We start from the raw sequence: 11,372 nt of genomic DNA, 5'->3' as shown, positions 1-11,372 counted from the left end.
TCTAAATATCCATGAAGATCAGGGTGTCATCGACCCCACCTTACAAATCATGTGCAACTCTATGTTTAAAACTGAAATACATTAATCCTCTTAGAAAAGAATTTTTTCACACTCATCTATTAAATGAAAAACATAGAAATTAAAGAAAAACTTCTTTTTCCTTTCTTTGATAGATAAACATAAGATCTCTCACCTAAAAAAGTCAAATACCGTGGAAAGTCATAAAGGTTTTCATGTCCTAGAACTACTATATCAAAAAGGTCAATAACTCAATGTGCTTCAACAAAAAGAAACCCTATCGCTAAGAAATGACATTTCCTTTTTTGCTCGTCAAAACAAAAAAAAGGGAGAAAGGATGAAAATTGTATCATGCATCAGGTTTAGCAAGCATTACCTTCTATCCATGAGGAATATTCTTCCATAATGAGAGCCATTCCTTCATAATGAAGTGTTGGTCTCCTCACAAGAATGCACTTCTATTTAAAAGGAAGGCATAGGACAAGCTTGGACTCCTGACAACTCTTATTCGATCAACTTATCAAGTCCTTTTGCACCAAAGGTTTGGGGGAGGAGGAGACACCAAAGAAGCTTTACCACATGATAGCTATTATCTAAACGACGTACTATCATTTGGAAAATAAGAGTAGCAAATTATAATTAACAACGGAGGAGATGGAGAAAGAAGAAAGAGGGTGGCTTTATATAACAAGGATTGTAGAGATAATGAGGTCCAAGCCCTCACTTCATTAATGGATCTAGAGGTATTATTCCTCGTGGGAATGGATGGATTCCACTTCCATCTCTAGGAGATGTAAGTTACATTTAGTCAAGCCATTAAATTACTAGTAACAAACCTACTAACGTTCAAAACAACATAACAGCTTTGACCAAAGAAAAGATAAATAATTGTCAATAAATTAAATTTGCAGAGATATTAAGGTGAGGTGTGGGACCTCAATTCCATTAATAGGCTCCATGCATATTATTTCTCATCAGTAGCTAGGGATGAATTCCGCTACTATCTCTAGAGCTTGTTATGTGTTACATTCTATTAGACTATTAAATTAGTAGCAACAAACCTACCAACAAGATAACAACGTTGACTAGAAAAAGATAAAAAGGTTGTCAAGGTGGCTTTGTAAATGCACCCGAGCATCTTCTAAACCTAAAATCACTCAAAATCATGCTCCTAAATCAAAAGTTCTTTATTTTTATAGATTTTAGAGTTGAAAACTAGATCGAATGTACATTGGATACTGACATCTTAAAAGAGTACTCCATGATAGCTATTATCTAAACTACTAAAAGGGTACTATCATTTGGAAAATAAGAGCAGCAAATTATAATTAACAATGGAAGTGGCGGAGAAAGAAGAAAGAGGGTGGTTTTATATAGCAAGGATTGTAGAGATAATGAGGTATGTACAAGCCCTCACTTTATGAATGGATCTAGAGGTATTATTCCTTATGGAAATGGATGGATTCTACTCCCATCTCTAAAAGATGTTGTGAGCTACATTTTATTGAACCATTAAATTACTAGTAACAAACGTTCAAAACAACATAAGAACCTTGACCAAAGAAAACATAAATAATTGTCAATAAATTAAATTTGTAGAGATATTGAGGTGAGGTGTGGGACCTCAATTTCATTAATAGGATCCAGACTTGTTACTTTTCATCAGTAGCTAGGGATGAATTCCACTGCTATCTCTAGTGGTTGTCATGTGTTACATTCTATTAGACTATTAAATTAGCAGCAACAAACCTATTAAGAAGATGACAAGCTTGACTAGAAAAAGATAAAAAGTTGTCAAAGTAACTTTGTAAATACACTCGGGCATCTTCTATACCTAAAATCAATAAGAATTGTGCTCTTAAATCAAAAGATTCTTATTTTTGTAGATTTTAGAGCTAAAAGCTGGATGAATATATATCAGATACTGATATACTAATATTTGTATCCATATGTTTTCAATAAAAAAGAATATAGATATAGATACAAATTGAATATTAGGCATATCCATATTTATTTTAAACAGAGATGTATATAATTAAGTCAGACATTAGTTATGGAATGTGTGGCCATGTTTCAAGTCAGATGGAGTGGTGGGTTAGGTTAGGGGCATGACATCCACGATCCCCAAATACCACTTTGAGGAGTGCATAATGCTGCTGCTGGATGGATTTGTTCTTTTTGGAATCTTTCTTGATATCTATATCGCGATAAAGCCATAGGTAGCTCTTCCCATATGTTCCACATAAGAAGCTTGATAGAGATCAGAAGGTTGTGGGCCGGTATGACCAATTTAGACATGGTCAAAAAATACTTGATTTGATTAAATCCCTATTGTTCAATGGCAAATGTGTTCAAATCAGGAACATTACAAGCCATACAATAATATTTTGGTCTCATCACAAGGCTATCATCTAATATTCACAGAAGGCCAAGCTCATCTATACCTTTTTTTGTCAAACTGGTTTCTTATCAATAAACTATTCCCATATTGGCAATTTTACTTATATAATAAATAAAAAATGTGCAAATTATGTACATAAAACACCAAATTACACTTATCTTTCTTGTTAAATTTGAAGAAGCAAGGAAATAGAAAAAGTATATAACTATAAATGTAATGTATGTTTTTGTTATTAGTTTTGGCCCATCAAGGCCTTTTCTCCATAGAGTTGCCTCGATTATCCTATAATGGTTGCATGCCTTAATTGGGGCTTGCAAAGAATGGCCAAATCTATCCTACTCACCTGATACTTCCTCTCCAGGCAATTGATCAAGTCCTTCCTGACTAGTTATTCAGAGTTAGAAGAAGAGTTAACAAAAATGTTTTTCATAGTAGCTATTATGTAAATTACTAAAGGACTACTAGTTGAAAATAGAAGATTAAGATGGGATTAATAATAGAAGTGATGAACAGAAGGAAAGATAGTGGTAACTTCTAGTGGAGTTATAGAATAGACATGGCGGCAGGGGGTGTGGGCTGTGGTGATGGACTACCAATTTTTTTTATGGTCACTCGGGTAAGGATTTGAGTCAACTCAGCTACAAGAAGAGCGTATGGGTGTGTGTGTGTCTTAAAGTAGTTAATAGATTTAATGGTTATTTGTACAAGATATGTTGTGCATTATGTTTTAATGTCAAATCATTGAATTAGTAGCAACAAAAATACAAACTAAATTTTATTGTTATTTTTTTTACCCTAAAAAGAATCTTATGATACCATAACATCATCGATATAGTCCCAAGCTAAAGCAATTGTTGGCTATGTTGTCATGCACCAAGTGTATGGCGACTAGATTATGTTGTGGTAGAGTTTCTCCAATTCATTGAACATGCGTAATAGAGCATGTGAGGGAGTATTGTCACTAAAATTTGAACCATTTTGTTACCTATTTTATGCCTAGCTCTCTAAACGTACATGCATTTATTTGATATTATTTCATACTATTTTCAGAAAAAAGTGTAAAAACAGGGTTCGTTGCATCTTATAGGATGCTATTTAGCATCTTGGAGCCTGTTGATCTCAAAGCTTTGGAATCGGAAAGGTACAAAAAAGAAAAAAAATAGAAGGTTCTTAGAAAGTGATATAGAAAAGAAATTCCCTTATATGGTATACCAAATAAAAATATGGCTAAATATAACTAAGATTTGTATCATAAAGTATGTCCTAATACATATAGACTATTGTCGTCCACATTTTTGTTTTTATCAAGCTATCAATTGGTCAACTAAAAATAGAAAACTGTAGCTATCAACCAATTTTAGGCATTTACCCAAGTTTAAAAATGGCTAAAATAATGTTATAATGGCCATTATTTTGGTTTCAAATAATTATAGCTTTATTATATGCATATGCATACATTTATACATAAGAAAAAAACATGCATGGATGCAAAGATATATGCACACATATATTCATACATATACACACTTTCATGCTATGCATATCTTATGAATGTTTATTCCACTATTTTTAGGTTTTATACTCAAAGCGGTAAGCCATGCATATTCTCTAAGGTTATGCCCTATGAATGCGATCATGTCATATGCCAACTTAAGCAGTGGGTTTGGGATATGACACTTGAGGATTCTAAATACCACTTTGAGAAACATATAGTGTTGCTACTGGGTTTGTTCTTTTGGGGTCTTTTTCTTAGGTGTCTATATCGTGATAAAGCCACAAGCAGCTCTTCCTATATGTTACATACTGTAGGTTTTATAAAGATGGGAAGACAAAGTAGGCAATGGATGAAAATGATCAATTTAGCCATGGTCAAAAGCACTTGGTTTGACTACATGCCTTCCATTGGATAATATACGTGTAGAGATCTGGAATATTATAGGCCATTCAATGATATTTAGGGCTCATCACAAGACTATCATCCGACTAAATTTCACAAACAACTTAATTGACAATATTTTGTATTTTCTATTTAATATAAAACATTTAGGAGCCTTCATATATATTTCTTTTGCTTTTAATGAGAAGGCCTATATATTTCATGGGAGCCTTGAATTGATAGGAGGGGATTTAGGATAAAAAAGTTTGTCATGTTTCAGAATCCCATTTCACTCTCTGTCATGGAATTTGTTGTATTTGTTATAGTTTAAACAAGCACTAGTCCTTGAAGAGTAAGTGCAAAGTGACAAGCATGAGAACAAATAAAACTTTTTCAAGAAGGTTCTTGAAATTGTCTCTTCCAATGAGCTTGGAGAGATGTCATACAATAATGGCAACCTGGTTATTCTCCCTAATAATGTAGGAATAGGATGATTTTTCTCTATTATGAGGAATCTTAGAATCCTTGTCTCAATATTCTCCTTCTTAATTCTTAGCCTTGTAACAACCCAGGACCTCACCCAAAATGGCTAGCCGGAAGTTATTATTTGGGTTCCTTGATCCTGTATAAATACCCAAGATCTACCCAGCAAATAATCGATGTGGGACTAAACACACGCCCACACGGATCCTCACATACTCCCCCCATTCAAGTCCTGACGTCCTCGTCAGGCTAAGGGTTCAAATCTATTCAAATCTAATCACAAACACCACGATTGGCCCGTGGTCAGCCCCAATGGATTCGTGCTGCAGTGTCCCCTAGTCCACATAGGCTATGGACCGGGTCAGCTCTGATACTATTTCTAACAACCTAGGACCTCACTCAAAATGGCTAGCCGGAAGGTATTATTTGGGTTCCTTGATCCTGTATAAGTACCCAAGATCTACCCAACGAATATTCGATGTGGGACTAAACACACGCCCGCACGAGTCCTCACATACTTTCCCCGTTCAAGCCATGACGTCCTCGTCAGGCTAAGGATTCCAATCTATTCAAATCTAATCACAAACACCACGATCGGCCCGTGGTCAGCCCCAATAGATCCATGCTGCAGTGTCCCCTAGTCCACATAGGTTATGGGCCAGGTCCGCTCTGATACCATTTGTAACAACCCATGGCTAGTCGGAAGTTATTATTTGGGTTTCTTGATCCTGTATAAATACCCAAGATCTACCCAGCAAATAACCGATGTGGGACTAAACACACGCCCGCACGGATCCTCACATACTCCCCCCATTCAAGTCCTGACGTCCTCGTCAGGCTAAGGGTTCAAATCTATTCAAATCTAATCACAAACACCACGATTGGCCCGTGGTCAGCTTCAATGGATCCGTGCTGCAGTGTCCCCTAGTCCACATAGGCTATGGGCCGGGTCGGCTCTGATACCAAATGTTATGTCCCCGCCTCCGCGGAGCACGTGCGGCACCTAGTGCCCATGTGGAGGCCACATGAGGGGGAACACGGGGCTCCCCTGTCAGATATTGTCCGGTTTCGGGGCTTCACGCAAGCGTCCTTCATCCCTCCCCGGTTTTGTTTTCCACCCAAAACGCGTCTGCAGGATTTGGAGACACCCGCCTCATATGCCCAGGCTCTGGAACGAGTCTTTCCGATGTGGGACTATTGGGCCTCACAAGCCTAATCCTTGCTCTCTTTCCCTTTTATCTTCTTTTTCCTCATCGTCCATGATCCTCATTTTCAATAAAATCTTTTACTTCTTTTTGCAATGAACAATGCTTTCCCTCTTTTCTTCTTAAATAAAAAAAAGAAGGGGGTATTATTTTTCCCAGCATATTATAGCAATAAGATCCCATTTCTTTCTTTCCATAGCTTAGAGATTGTTCAATTTTTTGCCAGCCTTTTCTTTTTAATTCAACAATTTTAGATTAAGATGGGAGGAAATGGTGTTAAAGAGAGAGTGGAGTTCTTTGGAGAATATTAGGAGATGGTTAGGAAGAAGTTAAGGGATTAGTTTCATTAGGATTGTAAGGAGTTCTAATGCTTAACTACATCATTGATAATTATGGCATTCAGAGCTGACGTGGGATATCTAGATGGTTATGGGAGGAAGAGATACAGAAAAAAGCAATGTCATACCAGATGAAGCAAGGGATAGCAAATGAATGCTCTCTCTTCTTTAAGAAAGAAGCAACATAATGGCTTTGGCCCTATCTAAAACTAGCCAGACTATTTTGTAAAATGAATTAATCTAAAACTATTAATATAAATATTTTATAATAATAAATTATGAAAACATGTAATTCTTAATCATTTGAAAAGTAGCAAATGTATACAAAATGAAATAGATTGATCTGAGAAAGTAGTAATAAGAACAATACTATCAGATGTGACAAACTTACTGAAAGTTAACGCAATACATTTTAAAGCAACATTTTCTCAACAAAACATAAAGCAATTTCATTGATGTCTAGTTTAACCTTCATAAGCCAATAAGGTAAAATAATAACCATTCCACAAACTTCCATATATATATATATACACACACACACACACATACATAAGCTTCCAAAACATGAACTAATTTAACATTTTATTGCTATTCAACATTAAATGCAGATCCACAAAGACAATGTCTTCACTAACATCCTCATCCTCTTATAACAAGGGGTGATGAGATGAACTACGATATAAATGAACCATATTCATCTACAACCGAATAGATTGACGAGGTGCTTCCATTATCATGAATGCTCACATATATTGAACTTAGGGAAGCTAAATCCACACTATTCAATCATGACGGCCACAATGACGACGACGAATTACTCGTGCAACTGGATCTGGTGGGGACAATGTCAGGATGGTCTTCAATTGCATTTCATTTTTTCTGTGGCGTAAGCCACAGGCATTACAGAGAGTCTGCTAATAGTTTTCAATAAAAGCAATGAGATAAAATACAGTAGTTAGTATGTATCGTACTAATAAAAGAGAACAGAAATTGATGTTAAACTAGCACTAGATGTCATTGAGTTTGCTCTTATAACACTTCAAGATACTTTTGAAATATATTTAGAGGAACATGCACATGTTAATTAGTAAGGTGTGCCTTTAACATAGTGATATGTAAAAAGAAAACAAAGATTTTGGATTTAATTATTATCTGTTTACAATACAATAGAAATAAATTTTACTACAGTGTTATTTAAGTTTGTTTTTAGTCTTCATTGGCAAGGATGAAATAATATAGTCTATTTTAAAGTAGATAACGAAGAGAAATGAATATTGCAATTTGGCATCATGAGCTTGCACAAGTATACTAGACAAAAGGTTTTAAAATGATGTCTTAAATAAAATCAAGATATCTTTACATAAGACCCACAAAATTTCTATCACATATATGTAAACAATTGAATATGATTGATAGAGGGTCATGTTGAAGAAGGTGCATTATTAGTTATGTATTTGTCAATAACTTACTGGTTACCATGAAATTTTTTGTTATTATAAAAGTTAATTTTCTTTTACAAAATATGGAAAATCGTTCACAATCATTTTTCATTTTGAACAAGATGCACGATCTTTTATTTTATGATAATCTACAAAAGAATAGTATTGTTGCAAAATGTAGTTTATTTTCAATAAGAAAAGAATGAAAAGAAATTGATATCGATGTTGATATTGATTATCTTTCAACTATCTTGGCTAGTAAAAAAATATTAGATTGAACTAATGATAAGATTTTTCCTTTTTTACAATTAATAACGACAAAGCATCTATTTTATCCAATAATGTGCATCATCACGTTTGTTCTAATAAAAGAAACCATTAGTATAAACTAGTAAATTAGACTTATAAATAACCCTTTTGTGATCATCGATAATGACAAAATTATATAATATTCCCTAATCGCAAATCATCGCTTTCGAAACGACAAAAGAAAAAACATCAATAACAGATAAATTCTTATGTAGACTTTTTTTATACACTAATAACGACAAAATCATATCTAACTTTCTGATTGCATACGTTCAAACTACCAATGGCAGAAGTAGATATAATCTAATAGCTTGGAATTTTATCACCAGTGACAGCAAAATCTTATAAAGATCTTGATGCAATCTATCAATCCATACCTTTTCTCTCAAATTGGATTCTTGCCAACAAAGCATACCCATGTTGGAATTTTACTCATGCAATAAATCCAAAATACAAATTAAGCATATGAGATGCAAAATAAAACTTGCCTAGGCATAGGAAGAAATAGGAAAAGAAAATAACTCTAAATATAATGCATGTATTCAGTTTGGTTATTACCTTTGGCCCATCAGGGCCTTTCCTCCATAGAGGTGTCTTGGTTGCCCTACAATGGGCGCATGTCTTGATAGGGGCATGGAGGGAAAGGGTCAGATCTAGGCCACCAACCCAAAACTCTCTCTCCAAGCAGTTGATCAAGTCCTTCTCGACTAGAGGATCAGAGGAGGAAGAGAAGTTAACAAAGATGTTTTCCATGGTAGCTATTATCTAAACCACTAAAGGACTACTAATGGAAAAATATAATAGTGATGAACAGAAGGAAAGATGGTGATACTTTATAGAGGAGTTGCAAAATGAATGAGGTTGGTCTGATGGACTTCCACTTTTACTGATGGTCACTAGGGGATGGAATTGACTATGCTGCACGAAGAGCATGCATGTGTATTAGGTCTTCTAGCAATTAATTGATTCCACTATTGTTTGTATAGGACATCATACGTTATATTTGTGTCAGAATATTGAATTAGTAGCAAACAAATGTTAGTATTGTTGTAACTTTATCCCAAAAGGAGCATAGTGATTCCATAGCACCATCAATGTAGTCTCGAGCTAAAGCAGTTGTTGACTGTATTGTCATGGACCAAGTGTATTGTAAGAAGACCGAGCATGGAAGGGAGTATTGTCGTTTTGAAATTTAAATCTTATGTCACCTTGACTATGCCTAGGCCTCTAAACATCCATGCATTTATTTGATATTTTTTCATACTGTTTTTAGAAGAAAAAATAGTATAAAAAAGGTTCGCTGCATCGCATGGGATGCTATTAAGCAGCTCGGAGCCTCTTGAATATCAAAGCAAAAGAAAAAAAAAAAGGAAGCTTCCTAGAAAGTGACTAGGGAAGCAAATATAAAATATAGCTAATCAAAATTAAGATTCGTAATAGAAAACAACTATAGCCATCAACTAAGTTTAGGCATTTACCCCAAGTCTGAAAATGGTTAAAATATTGTTATAATGTCCAATATTTTATATATATATATTACACACACACACACACTTTAGACACACACAAACACAAATATACAAGTACATAAATAAATATGCATATATTCAAAGATACATGCACATATATATTCATATATACACACTCCTACATGCCATGCATAAATATATGCTTTTATCCAGCATTGTTGAGCTTTTGTTCAATAGGTCTTGAATATTTTCTGAGGTCATATTCTATGGAATGGGTGGTTGTATCGCGTGCCAGCTCGAGCAGCAGGTTTGGGGTTTGACATTCGACGACCCCGGATACCACTTTGAGGAATGTATAGCACTGCAAGGGGATGGATTTGTTCTTTTGGATTTTTTTTTCTTGGATATCTATATCATGATAAAGCCACTTGTTGACAAAAAAATTATGATGCTATAAACTAATTTACGCCCTTACAAGAGCTATTTCATCATTATGATCATGAATCAATCGTGGAAACCCATCATTCACAATGTTGTAAGATCACATAATTAGAGAACACAAAAAATATTCTTTCTTTTAATAAAAAGACCAAGCATGTTGTATTTGTAGTGCTATAAAATTAAGTAAGATATACTCAAACTAGTAGCAAATATCCATAACATAGATATTTATTTCTCAAATACATATGGTATATCATTCCTACAAGGATCCGTACAGACATGTGTTTTTAGTTCCATATTGATTATTCATCAGAAAGATCTTAAATATTTATATAAGAGTAAAAAACTCAAAAAATACTATATGGCTAGCCTTTTTGGGTGAGGTTCTAGATTATTACAAATGGTAAAAGAAATGAAGTAACTTTCAGAACTTCTCTAAAATTTTTAAGGAAACGTACATAAATGAGTACATTATTAGATGTCTCTAAAGGTAAAGAAAAACTAAGAGTATGTTGTGCTGTGTGTTAGAAAAAATAATATAGGGTCCGAACACCCCTACAACCACAGTTTTCAGGCTTAACTTCTTTGCAAACCACAACGGACCCCATCTATATTAGTAGTTTGGCATGCTGGTAGAATCCTCAAGAAATTCATAACGATGCAGCTTTAGGTTGCCCAAGAAAAGAAAATAGAGGCAAAAATGATGATAACAGAGTGTTTGGTTCGTTTCTTTTCTTTTTATTAGGTGTGCTTTTTTATGGGTTGCCTCTCTATATTTTAGGACTTGTTTGGTTCCAGAAAGAGAAAGTGGGAAAAAACGGTCAACAAAAAAAATTGAAGAAATATCTCATATTTGATTGAAGTTTTTAAAGGATAGAGATGGAAGAATAAATTTTTTATGAAAATAAGATTTTAATATTTCATAAAAAAGAAAAATTTATATGAGATACGAAAAAATCCAATTCTTATCAACTGAAAATTAGAATAAATTTTTTTAAAAAAATAGCCCTTAAAATTTTAGATAAAATGGGGTAAAGTTAAGAGTGGCAATTTATGATCGGACCCATCAACCCGACCTGCAAACGACCCACTTTAACCTGTTTAAAATTTGTTTAACCTTGCGTACATCTTGCGTCACTCCTGGCACCGGGCAAGCATAGTCTAGTTCTAAATTGATGTTAGTATTATAAACCCATAACACAAACACAATATTGTAAATAAATCTGTCTCGTGTTTGAATCAGCTGCTGGCATGCTGGAACCATTTCAAGCTTGATGAAGGAAATACTGCATATAAACTCCTGCAAAACTCAACTACTGTAGCTAAATCCCAATTGTCGGGTTGGGTCACATTTATACAGGCCAAGTCCAGAATTGACAGCCATGAAATCATA

This window comes from Phoenix dactylifera, chromosome 3, assembly GCF_051530095.1.
Source record: "Phoenix dactylifera cultivar Ajwa chromosome 3, Ajwa_hap1_PhDact_Kaust_v1.1, whole genome shotgun sequence".
NCBI classification, from domain to species: Eukaryota; Viridiplantae; Streptophyta; class Magnoliopsida; order Arecales; family Arecaceae; genus Phoenix; species Phoenix dactylifera.
The sequence above is the reverse complement of the archived record's forward strand: the minus strand, read 5'-3'. Positions refer to the sequence as shown.